Genomic DNA, 14,158 nt, shown 5'->3' on the forward strand with positions numbered 1-14,158 from the left:
CTGGAAGACAGTATAATAGATAAAAAGGGAAAAGAGGAGGCCAGGGAAAAACAACTCAGAATCCATGAAAATAGAATCAGAGAAATAAGTGAAACCATGAGGCGTTCCAATGTCAGAATCATTAGAATCCCGGAGGGAGTGGAGGAGAGAGAGGGCTAGGAGATGTATTTGAGCAAATCGTAGCTGAGAACTTCCTTAATCTGGGGAATGAAACAAACATTCGAGTCCTAGAGGCAGAGAGGACCCCTCCTAAGATCAAGGAAAACAGGCCAACACCCCGGCATGTAATAGTAAAACTTGCAAATCTTAGAAGCAAGGAAACCATCTTAAGGGCAGTTAGGGGGAAGAGATTCCTTACGTACAGAGGGAGGAACATCAGAATAACGTCAGACCTATCCACAGAGACCTGGCAAGCCAGAAAGGCCTGGCAAGACATATTCAGGGTACTAAATGAGAAGAACATGCAGCCAAGAATACTTTATCCAGCAAGGCTTTCATTTAGAATGGATGGAGAGATGCAGAGCTTCCACGACCAGCAGAAGTTGAAAGAATATGTGACCACTAAGCCGGCCCTGCAAGAAATAGTAAGGGGGTTTCTATAAAAGGAGAAAGACCCCAAGAGTGATCTACAACAGAAATTTACAGGGACAATCTACAAAAACAACGTCTTCACAGGCAACATGATGACAATTAATTCATATCTTTCAATAATCACTCTCAACGTGAATGGCCTAAACACTCCCATAAAACAGCACAGGGTTGCAGATTGGATAAAAAGACAGGACCCATCCATATGCTGCCTACAAGAGACTCATTTTGAACCTAAAGAGACATCCAGACTGAAATTGAAGGGATGGAGATCTGTCTTCCATGCCAGCGGACCTCAAAAGAAAGCTGGGGTAGCAATTCTTATACCAGAAAAATTAGATTTTAAACTAAAGTCTGTAATAAGAGACACAGAAGGACACTATATCATTCTTAAAGGGTCTATCCAACAAGAAGATATAACAATTGTAAATATCTATGCCCCCAACATGGGAGCAGCCATCTACATAAGCCAACTGTTAACCAAAATAAGGAGTCAAATTGATAACAATACGTTAATTGTAGGAGACCTCAATACTCCACTCTCAGCAATGGACAGATCATCTAAGCAGAAAATCAACAAGGAAACAAGAGCTTTGAATGATACATTGGACCAGATGGACCTCATAGATATTTACAGAACATTCCACCCTAAAACAACAGAATACTCATTCTTCTCAAGCGCACATGGAACTTTCTCCAGAATAGACCATGTACTGGGTCACAAATCAGGTCTCAACCGATACCAAAAGATTGAGATTATTCCCTGCATATTCTCAGACCACAATGCTTTAAAACTGGAACTCAATCACAAGAAAAAATTTGGCAGAAATTCAAACACTTGGAAGCTAAAGACCACTCTGCTCAAGAATGTTTGGGTCAACCAAGAAATCAAAGAAGAACTTAAACAATTCATGGAAATCAATGAGAACGAAAACACATTGGTCCAAAACCTATGGGATACTGCAAAGGCAGTCCTAAGGGGGAAATACATAGTCATCCAAGCCTCACTCAAAAAAATAGAAAAATCCCGAATTCACCAACTAACTCTACACCTTAAAGAACTAGAGAAAAAGCAACAAACGATGCCTAAGCCATGCATTAGAAGAGAAATAATTAAAATTAGAGCAGAAATCAATGAATTAGAAACCAGAAACACAGTAGATCAGATCAATGAAACTAGAAGTTGGTTCTTTGAAAGAATTAATAAGACCGATAAACCACTGGCCAGCCTTATCCAAAAGAAAAGAGAAAGGACCCAAATTAATAAAATTATGAATGAAAGGGGAGAGGTCACGACTAACACCAAGGAAATAGAAACAATTATTAGAAATTATTATCAACTATATGCCAATAAACTGAGCAATCTGGATGAAATGGAGGCCTTCCTGGAACCCTATAAGCTGCCAAGACTGAAACAGGAAGAAATTGACAACCTGAATAGGCCAATAACCACTAACGACATTGAAGCAGTGATCAAAAACCTCCCAAAAAACAAGAGTCCAGGGCCTGATGGATTCCCTGGGGAATTCTATCAACCATTCAAAGAAGAAATAATACCTATTCTACTGAAGCTGTTTCAAAAAATAGAAACAGAAGGAAAACTTCCAAACTCATTCTATGAGGCCAGCATTACCTTAATCCCCAAACCAGGCAAAGACCCCACCAAAAAGGAGAATTTCAGACCGATATCCCTGATGAATATGGATTCCAAAATCCTCAACAAAATCCTAGCTAATAGGATCCAACAATACATTAAAAGGATCATCCACCACGACCAAGTGGGATTTATCCCTGGGATGCAAGCGTGGTTCAACATTCACAAATCAATCAATGTGATAGAACACATTAATAAGAGGAGGGAGAAGAACCATATGGTCCTCTCAATTGATGCAGAAAAAGCATTTGACAAAATACAACATCCTTTCTGATTAAAACTCTCCAGAGTATAGGGATAGAGGGAACATTCCTCAAGCTCATAAAATCCATCTATGAAAAACCCACAGCGAATATCATCCTCAATGGGGAAAAGCTGAGAGCCTTTCCCTTAAGATCAGGAACACGTCAAGGGTGCCCACTCTCACCACTGTTGTTTAACATAGTACTAGAAGTCCTAGCAACAGCAATCAGACAACAAAAAGAAATAAAAGGTATTCAAATTGGCAAAGAAGAAGTCAAACTCTCCCTTTTCGCAGGTGACATGATACTTTATGTGGAAAACCCAAAGACTCCACCCCCAAATTACTAGAACTCATATAGCAATTCAGTAATGTGGCAGGATACAAAATCAATGCACAGAAATCAGTTGCTTTCTTACACACTAACAATGCAACTGTAGAAAGAGAAATTAAAGAAACGATTCCTTTTACAATAGCACCAAAAACCATAAGATACCTCGGAATAAACCTAACCAAAGAGGTAACGGATCTATACTCTAGGAACTACAGAACACTCATGAAAGAAATTGAAGAAGACACAAAAAGATGGAAATATATTCCATGCTCATGGATCGGAAGAATAAACATTGTTAAAATGTCTATGCTACCCAGAGCAATCTATACCTTCAATGCCATCCTGATCAAAATTCCAATGACATTTTTTAAAGTGCTGGAACAAACAATCCTAAAATTTGTATGGAATCAGAAAAGACCCCAAATCGCCAAGGAGATGTTGAAAAAGAAAAACAAAGCTGGGGGCATCACGTTGCCTGATTTCAAGCTATACTACAAAGCAGTGATCCCCAAGACAGCATGGTACTGGCACAAAAACAGACATACAGACCAATGGAACAGAATAGATAACCCAGATATGGATCCTCAACTCTATGGTCAAATAATCTTTGACAAAGCAGGAAAAAATATGCAATGGAAAAAAGACAGCCTCTTCAATAAATGGTGCTGGGAAAATTGGACAGCCACATGCAGAAGAATGAAACTTGACCATTCTCTAACCCCATTCACAAAGATAAACTAAAAGTGGATGAAAGACCTCAATGTGAGACAGGAATCCATCAAAATCCTAGAGGAGAACATAGGCAGTAACCTCTTTGACATCGGCCACAGCAACTTCTTTCAAGGTACATCTCCAAAAGCTCGTGAAACAAAAGCAAGAATGAACTTTTGGGACTTCATCAAGATAAAAAGCTTCTGCACAGCAAAGGAAACAGTCAACAAAACAAAGAGGCAACCCACAGAATGGGAGAAGATATTTGCAAATGACAGTATAGATAAAGGGCTGGTATCCAAAATCTATAAAGAACTTCTCAAACTCAACAGCCAAAAAACAAATAATCAAGTCAAAAAGTGGGCAGAAGAGATGAACAGACACTTCTCTGAAGAAGACATACAAATGGCTACCAGACACATCAAAAAATGTTCATCATCATTAGCCATCAGGGAAATCCAAATCAAAACCACATTGAGATACCACCTTACACCAGTTAGAATGGCAAAAATGGACAGGGAAAGAAACAGCAAATGTTGGAGAGGTTGTGGAGAAAGGGGAACCCTCTTACACTGTTGGTGGGAATGCAAGTTGGTACAGCCACTTTGGAAAACAGTGTGGAGGTGTCTCAAAAATTTAAAAATAGAGCTACCCTATGACCCAGCAATTGCACTACTGGGTATTTACCCCAAAGACACAGATGTAGTGAAAAGAAGGGCCATATGCACCCCAATGTTCATAGCTGCAATGTCTGCAGTAGCCAAACTGTGAAAAGAGCTGAAATGCCCTTCAACAGATGAATGGATAAAGAAGATGTGTTCCATATATACAATGGAATATTACTCAGCCATCAGAAAAGATGAATACCCACCTTTTACATCAACATGGATGGGACTGGAGGAGATTATGCTAAGTTAAATGTCAAGCAGAGAAAGTCAATTATCATATGGTTTCGCTTATTTGTGGAACATAAGGAATAACATGGAGGACATTAGGAGAAGGAAGGGAAAAATGGGCGGGGGGAATTGGAGGGAGAGATGAACCATGAGAGACTATGGACCTGAGAAACAAACAGGGTTTTAGAGGGGGGGGGGGGATTGGTTAGCCGGTGATGGGTATTAAGGAGGGCACATACTGCATGGAGCACTGGGTGTTATACGAAAACAATGGATCGTGGATCACTACATCAAAAACTAATGATGTATTGTATGGTGACTAACATAACATAATGAAATTAAAAAGTACAAAAAAAAAAAAAGAATAGGTTTTCTCTGTAAGTTCTTTTCCTCAAGAGAGGTCATATGTAAAAGCTTTGGAAGTTGTTACAACTGTATTTAAATAAAATCAATCTGCAGTTGTTTTACTTAAAAAAAATATTTTGGATCTTTATTTTTTGTTTAATGTAAAAAGCGCTGAGCAATAATGGTTTTAATTACTACCCACCCCCATGAGGGTAAAAATTTCTGGCCCTCTCTCCAGCTGCACTGATCATGGACATAGTTTTTCAAATTCCTTCTCTCCTGGATTCATCAAAATAAGTTAAAGTTCCTATGAGAATCTTCTAGATTTATATTCTACTTCAGTTGTCAGGTGCTACATCATCAAAACAGAGTCAAGAATTGTTTATTAGGTGTGACTCACTGTAAATGGTATGGCGCTCTTGGGATCAAAGAAGAAGCGAGTAGAAATACACTTTGAAATGGAATTTGTAAGCTAAAATTTGGTACTAATTTCACTGACATTCATTGGTCTTAGCTACATCTATTACTGAAGGGACCTTTTGATCTCATACAGGAAGATCTTGAGATAACTGATATTGAAGCACCTTTATGCCTTGAGCAAATTGTAAAGGATTAAGTGGAGGCTAAAAGCAAGAACTAACCCTCTGAGTTAGAATAAGTGGTCTTCAATGACTAGTAATGTGTTTGTTCAGTGCTTCTAGTTACATTTGCCAATGTTGCTCTATTTATTCATTTATTTTTTTATTTATTCACATCATTTATTCCTACAGCAAATATTTACTGAGGGCCTGTTGCATGCTAGGTCTTGGGTTAGACACCAGAATCCAGTAGTCAGCAAGACATATACAGCTACTGCCTTAGTTATCCTTTTTTCCTGACATAATAGCTTCTTAGTATAAATCTTAGTTAGAGTCAGTATCTTTTTGTGATAGAAGGTAAATCTTTTGTAAAAGGAAAATGTGGCAAGTTTTAAACATAAAATCTCTTCTCTCTTCTTCTCACTCTAGTTCTCTAACAATATGGTCCAGGTACCTCTTACTTGCTCCCATAAGAGTATGAGCTAATCAGAGGCCATTTTTGGATGTGGACCCCGTCTCTGAAATTACTAATTTTCAGGACTAATTCATCAACCCTGAAGGTTCCTACTAGAACATGACAATTATGTCACATGCATAGGAGGAATGAGGGCTGTGGGCAGAGATATATGGGCTATAGGAAAAGGATTTTAGGGTCATTGACAGAGGTCAATTTCTATCCATTAGAAAGTATAGCCACAAACACTTAGGAAATAGTAGATTTAACCAGAGATAGGAAGTCATTCATATGTTTGCCATCTATACCTTTCTGGAGTTGTTACTGCAACCATCACACATACAGTATTATACCAATATGTACCCAGTAAGTAATAGTACTAGTTTTATTAATTTTATTCTATCACTTCACAGATATGAGCTATATATTGAAACTTCAAAAATAAATAATTGCATCTTGTCTATGATTATATCTCATCTGGCTGTTAGAAATAACTCTGTGATAAAGAGAATATTTTACCTTTATTTTAAAGGTGGGAAGATTGAAGCATAGCAAGATTATACTCCTTCAAAAATCAAAGATCACATAGAAAAATAGATACTAGCTAGGACTATAATCCAGGCAACCTGACTCAAAAACCTATTATGTGGTAGGAACTATGTTAGGTTCTGGGAATGTTGTAGTGACCTGTCCTCTACAAGCTCATTGACTAGTGTGGAAGACATACATTTATCAAATATTGTAAGAAATAGATGTGAAATTACAAATGTGGAATGTGTTATAAAGGAGGGGCATATGATCAAAGAGACTCTGTAATATGGAGATTTGACTTATTCTAGGCAATTAGGGAAGGCTTCCCTGAGCAAGTGATGCTTAAGACTAATTGATAAGTTGAGTTGGCTTTAACTAGATATGAGAGAAAAGACAAACATTTCATGGAGAGTGAATAGTATGTGCAAAGATACTAAGTTGGGAGGAAGAATAGTAAGTATGAAAGACCCAGATAAGACTGGTGTGGCTAGAGCATAGTGGTGGCAAGGGAGCAGTGGGTGTGCTGATGGAAAAAACATAGTCCCAGAATAAGCGATAGTAGAATAAGTAGAATAATAAGAAATCCTAGAATGAAGAAGTAGTTCCATGTTGGCCCATTAAAGGGCTTAGACTGGCTACATTAATGAATTAGTTTGCATCCTAATGGCACTAGAAAATCAGTAGAGAGTTACAAGCATGGGTCAGTTGAGACAGCATGATTACATTTTCATTCTGAAAAGAGAATCCTGGCTGTACTATTCAAATCATATGGGATGGAGGTAGATATATGTACATTACTGAGGAAACAGTTGTATTTGTCAAGACAGAAAATGATGATAGTTTAGACCAGGCTAGAGGAAAGAAGTGCACATATGTGGAAGATATTTAGGAAGTAAAACTGGCAAATCAAGGGTGGATTGGATATGAAGAGTAAGGGAGATGAATGTATTGTCAGGGGACATGATCAGAATTATATCTTAAAAAGATTTCTGAGTCAGTGATCTTTCTTTTTCATCATGGTGACTCTATTATACTTTCAAAAATCTTAAGTGGAGAGGTAAGAGAAAACTTAGAGAGTTTTAATCTTATTTTAATCTAATAAATCTTATTTATTTATTTTTTAATTTACTCTTTTAATTTTTAATTTTTTAATTTTTTCATTATGTATAATTAGCCAACATATACTACATCATTAGTTTTTGATGTAGTGTTCAAATATTGATTAGTTGTGTATAACACCCAGTGCTCATCACCACATGTGCCCTCCTTAATACCCATCACCTGGTTACATCACCCCCCCCCCCACCCCACTCCCTTCTGTAACCTTCAGTTTAGTGTCCAGAGTCCCTCATGGTTTGTCTCCCTTTCTGATTTCTTCCCATTCAGTTTTCCCTCCCTTCCCCTGTGGTCCTCTGCACTGTTCCTTATGTAGCACTTATGAGTGAAACCATATGATGATTGTCTTTCTCTGCTTGACTTATTTCACTTAGCATAATCCCCTCCAGTTTCATCCATGTCAATGTAAATGGTGGGTATTCATCCTTTCTGATGGCTAATATTCCATTGTATATATGAACCACATCTTCTTTATCTATTCATCTGTTGAAAGACGTCTCAGCTCCTTCCACAGTTTGGCTATTGTGGACATTGCTGCTATGAACATTAGGGTGCATGTGCCCCTTCTTTTCACTACATCTGTATCTTTGGGGTAAATACCTAGTAGTGCAATTGTTGGGTTGTAGGGTGGCTCTATTTTTAAAGTCTTAAGGAAACTCTATACTGTTTTCCAGAGTGGCTGTACCAGCTTACATTCCCATCAACAGTATAAGAGGATTCCCATTTCTCCACATCCTTGCCAAAACTTGTTGTTTCCTATCTTGTTAACTTTTGCCATTCTAACTGGTGTAATGTGGTATCTCAATGTGGTTTTGATTTGTATTTCCCTGATGACTAGTGATGTTGAACATTTTTTCATGTGTTTGTTAGCCATTTGTATGTCTTCTTTGGAGAAGTGTCTGTTCATGTCTTCTGCCCATTTCTTGACTGGATTATTTGTTTTTTGGGTGTTGCGTTTGAGAACTTCTTTACAGATCTTGGATACCAGCCCTTTATCTGTAATGTCATTTGCAAATATCTTCTCCCATTCCATGGGTTGCCTGTTAGTATTGTTGACTGTTTTCCTTGCTGTGCAAAAGCTTTTAGCTTGATGAAGTCCCAAAAGTTCATTTTTGCTTTTGTTTCCCTTGCATTTAGAGATGTGTCTTGAAAGAAGTCTGTGGCCAGTGTCAAAGAGGTTACTGCCTATGTTCTCCTCTAGGATTTTGATGGATTCCTGTATCACATTGAGGTCTTTTACCCATTTTGAGTTTATCATTGTGTGTGTTGTAAAAGAATGGTCCAAGTTCATTCTTCTGCATGTGGCTGTCCAAATTTTCCAGCAACATTTATTGAAGAGACTGACATTTTTTCCATTGGATATTCTTTCCTGCTTTGTCGAAGATTAGTTGAGCATAGAGTTGGGGGTCCATTTCTGGGGTCTCTATTCTGTTCCATTGATCTATGTGTCTGTTTTTGTGCCAATACAATGCTGTCTTGACTATCACAGCTTTTTAATATAGCTTGAAGTCAGGCATTGTGATGACCCCAGCTTGGTTTTCTTTTTCAACATTTCCCTGGCGATTCGGGATCTTTTCTGGTTCCATACAAATTTTAGGATTGTTTGTTCTAGTTCTGTGAAAAATGTTGGTGCTATTTTGTTTTTTTTTTTTTTTTTTTTTATTTTATTTATTCATGAGAGTCAGAGAGAGAGATAGAGAGAGGCAGCGGCAGAGGGAGAAGCAGGCTCCCCGCCTAGCAGGGAGCCTGATGTGGGACTCGATCCCAGGACCCTAGGATTGTGACCTGAGCCGAAGGCAGACGCTTAACCATCTGAGCCACCCAGGCGTCCCTGTTGATGCTATTTTGATAGGGATTGCATTGAATGTGTAGATTTCTCTGGGCAGCATAGACATTTCCATACTGTTTATTCTTCCAATCCAAGAGCATGGAATGTTTTTCCATCTCTTTGTGTCTTCCTCCATTTCTTTCATAAGTGTTCTGTAGTTTCTAGAGTACAGAACCTTTACCTCTTTGGTTAGGTTTATTCCTAGGCATCTTATGGGTTTTGGTGCTATTGTAAATGGAATTAATTCTTTAATTTCTCTTTCTGCCATCACATTGCTAGTGTATAGAAATGCAAGTGCTTTCTGTGCATTGATTTTGTATCTTGTGATGTTGCTGAATTGCTATATGAGTTTTAGCAATTTTGTGGTGGAGTCTTTTGGGTTTTCCACATAAAGTATCATGTTATCTGTGAAGAGTGAGAGTTTGACTTCTTCACCAATTTGAATGCCTTTTATTTCTTGTTGTTGTCTGATTGCTGAGGCTAAAACTTCTAGTACTATGTTGAATAAAAGTGGTGAGAATGGGCATCCCTGTTGTGTTCCTGACCTGAAGGGAAAAGCTCTCAGTTTTTCCCCATTGAGAATGATATTTGCTGTGGGCTTTTCATAGATGGCTTTTATGATATTGAGGTATATTCCCTCTATCCCTATATTTCGAAGAGTTTTAGTCAGGAAAGGATGCTGTATTTTGTCAAATGCTTTTTCTGCATCAATTGAGAGGATCCTATGGTTCTTGTTTTTTTCTTTTATTAATGTGATACGTGATAAATCACGTTGATTGATTTGTGATTGTTGAACCACCCTTGTAGTCTAAGAATAAATCGCACCTCGCGGTGGTGAATAATCTTTTTAATATACTGTTGGATCTTATTGGCTAGGCTCTTGTGGAATATTTTGGCATCCATGTTCATCAGTAATATTGGTCTGTAATTATCTTTTTGATGGGGGCTTTGTCTGGTTTTGCGATCAGGGTAATGCTGGCCTCATAGAACGAGTTTGGAAGTTTCCCTTCCATTTCTATTTTTTGGAACAGCTTCAGTAGAATAGATATGATTTCTTCTTTAAATGTGTGGTAGAATTCCCCTGGGAAGCCATCTGGCCTTGGACTCTTGTTTTTTGGGAGTTTTTTTAATTACAGTTTCAATTTCCTTGCTGGTTATTGGTCTGTTCAGATTGTCTATTTCTTCCTGTTTCATTTGCTATTTTATAAGTATCCAGGAATGCATCAATTTCTTCCAGATTGCCTAGTTTGTTGGAATATAGCTTCTGGTAATAAGTTCTAATAATTGTCTCTATTTCCTTGGTATTGGTCATGATTCCTCCCCTTTCATTCATGATTTTATTAATTTGGGTCCTTTCTCTTTTCTTTTGGATAAGTCTGGCCAGAGGTTAATCAATCTTATTAATTCTTTCAAAAAAGCAGTTTCTAGTTTCGTTGATCTGTTCTACTGTTCTTCTAGTTTCTAATTCATTTATTTCTGCTCTAATCTTTATTATTTTTCTTTTCCTGTTTGGTTTAGGCTTTATTTGCCGTTCTTTCTTCAGCTCCTTTAGGTGTAAGGTTAGATTCTGCATTTGGGATTTTTCTAATTTTTTGAGAGCGGCTTGGATGGCTATATTCTTCCCTCTAAGGACCGCCTTTTCAATATCCCATAGGTTCTGAACCAATGTGCTTTCATTTTCATTGGTTTACATGAATTATTTAAGTTCCTCTTTCATTTCCTGGTTGACCTATTCATTCTTTAGCAGGATGCTTTTTAACCAAATATTTGGATTCCTTCCAAATTTTTCTTTGTGGTTGAGTTCCAATTTCAAAACATTGTATCTGAAAATATGCAGGGAATAATCTCAGTCTTTTGCTATCAGTTGAGATCTGCTTTGTGACCCAGTATGTGATCTATTCTGGAGAAAGTTCTGTGTGCACTTGGGAAGAACGGATATTCTGTTGTTTTAGGATGGAATGTTCTGTATATATCTATGAAGTCCATCTGGTTCAGTGTCCTTCAAAGCTCTTGATTCTTTGTTGATCTTCTGCTTAGATGATCTGTCTATTGCTGTGACTGGAGTGTTGAAGTGTCCTACTATTAATATATTATTATCAATATGATTCTTTATTTTGGCTATTATTGGTTAATATAGTTGGCTGCTCCCATGTTGGGGACATATATATTTACAATTGTTAGATTTTCTTGTTTAATAGACTCTTTAACATGATATAGTGTCCCTCTACATACCTTACTACAGTCTTAGGCTTAAAATCCAAATTGTCTGATATGAAAATTACTACCCCAGCTTTCTTTTGAGGTCCATTGGCATGATAAATGATTATCGCCTCACTTTCAATTTGAAGGTTTCTTAAGGTTCAAAATGAGTCCCTTGTAGACAGCATATGGATAGGCCCTGGTTTTTTATTCAATAAAACCCTGTGTCTTTTGATGGGAGCATTTAGGCCATTCATGTTGAGGCTAACTATTGAAAGATATGAATTTACTGCCATCATATTGCCTGTAAAGTCCCTGTGTCTATAGATTGTCTCTGTTAATTTCTGGTATATATTACTCTTGTGTTCTTTCTTCTTTTATAGAATCCCCCTTAACATTTTTTGCAGGGCTGGCTTCGTGGTCACATACTCTTTCAGTTTCTGCCAGTCCTGGAAGCTCTTTATCTCTCTGTCTGTTCTGAATGAGAACCTTGATGGATAAAGTATTCTTGGCTGCATGTTCTTCTCATTTAGTACCCTGAATATGTCTTGCCAGACCTTTCTGGCTTGCCAGGTCTCTGTGGATAGGTCTGATGTTATTCTGATGTACCTCCCACTGTATGCAAGAAATCTCTTCTCCCTAGCTGCTCTCAGGATAGCTTCCTTGGCTCTAAGATTTGCAAGCTTCAGTGTTATATGTTGGGGTGTTGATCTATTTTTATTGATTTTGGGAGGGGTCCTCTCTTCCTCTTGGACATGAGTGCTTGTTTCCTTCCCCAGATTGGGAAGTTCTCAGCTATATTTTCCTCAAATATACCTTCTATTCCTCTCTGTCTCTCCACCGCCTCGGGGATCCCAATAATTCTGACATTGGATCATTGCATGGCATCATTGATCTCTCTAAGTCTATTTTCATGGGCTACTAACTGCCTATCCCTGTCTTCATCAGCATCCTTCCTTTCTATCAGCTCATCTTCTAGATCACTGATTTGTTCTTCTGCCTCACTTACCCTGGCTATTAGAGTATCCAGTTTAGACTGAATCTCATTCATAGCATTTAAAAAAAAATTTATTAACATATAATGTATTATTTGTTTTAGGGGTACAGGTCTGTGATTCATCAGTCTTACACAATTCACAGTGCTGACCATAGTACATACCCTCCCCAGTGTCCATCACCCAGCCACCCCATTCCTCCCACCCCTCTCCACTTCAGCATCCCTTAGTTTGTTTCCTGAGATTAAGAGTCTCCTATGGTTTGTCTCCCTCTCTTGTTTCATCTTGGTTCATTTTTCCCTCCCTTCCCCTATGATCCTCTGTCTTGTTTCTCAAATTCCTCATATCAGTGAGATTATATGATACTTGTTTTTCTCTGATTGACTTATTTCACTTAGCATAATACCTTCTAGTTCTATCCATGTTGTTGCAAATGGCAAGATTTCATTTTTTTGATGGCTGCATAATATTCCATTGTGTATGTGTGTGTGTGTGTGTGTGTGTGTATATAATGTATATATATGTATTTTTGTATATATAATGTTGAGGGTAACTATTGAAAGATAGGAATTTACTGCCTGTAATATATGTAATATATACATACATATGTATATATTATATATATTATATCACATCACATCTTTATCCATTCATCTGTTGATGGACATCTAGGCTCTTTCCATAGTTTGACTATTGTGGACATCGCTGCTATAAACATTGGGGTGCATGTACCCCTTCGAATCACTGCATTTGTATCTTTGGGGTAAATACCCAGTAGTGAAATAGCATTTTTAAGTTGCCCTGATTAGATCACATTTCTGCCCTTAGAGATTCTATATTGTCACTAACGCTTTTCTCAAGCCTAGGTCTTGACCTCATGATTGCTATGCTGAATTCTATTTCTAACATCTTGCTTATATCCATATCCATTAGTTCTGTGGCAGAAGACATTGTCTCTGGTTCTTTTCTTTGTTGGGAGTTCCTCCTCCTAGTCACTTTGTTGAGGGATATTTGAGGGAATGGACAGAGTCCAAAATATCAACCATGACCCAAGCAAAATACACCTTAGAAAAAAATCTGAAGAGGTCAAAACTACCACAGATAGGTCACCAAATCCAAGATGAGCAAAAACAATACAAAAGAAAGAAAGAAAAAAAAAAAGAGGTGGGCAGGGAGAGAGATTATAATCTCTCAGGGTGCACATAGCAGTTTGATCTGCCTGTTCCTGCTTGATTTTTGGTCTGTGTGTTAGAACACACTATATCCCAAAATTGCAAAGAAATCAGAACTTATATATATCAAGATAAAATTGAATAGAGTGAAAAATGGGCTAGTATGGGGCATAATCTATAAAACAGGTATGTGAAAAAAATAAAAGTTAAGAAGCTACTTAAAAACATAGGTTGGGAAATAAGAATCTATTTGAAATGGGAACAGCATTAAAAAAGAGAAAGAAAGAATAAGAAAAGAAACTGAAAAAGAAATGTAAAATTTTAGCCTGAAATATAAAGAGTCCTGAGGGAACACCTGGAGTTCCCTATATTATTTTACCCTGACAGTGGAGTTTTACAGTCCTGTGGGAAATATGTTTGTCATTCAACTGTTCTTCCAGTCTGTCTTCCGGGGGAGGGGCCTGCTGCTCGGCTTCTCAGGCGTCTTTGCCTAGGTGGAGTTGCCCCACTCCTTGT

This window comes from Halichoerus grypus, chromosome X, assembly GCF_964656455.1.
Source record: "Halichoerus grypus chromosome X, mHalGry1.hap1.1, whole genome shotgun sequence".
Taxonomy (NCBI): domain Eukaryota; kingdom Metazoa; phylum Chordata; class Mammalia; order Carnivora; family Phocidae; genus Halichoerus; species Halichoerus grypus.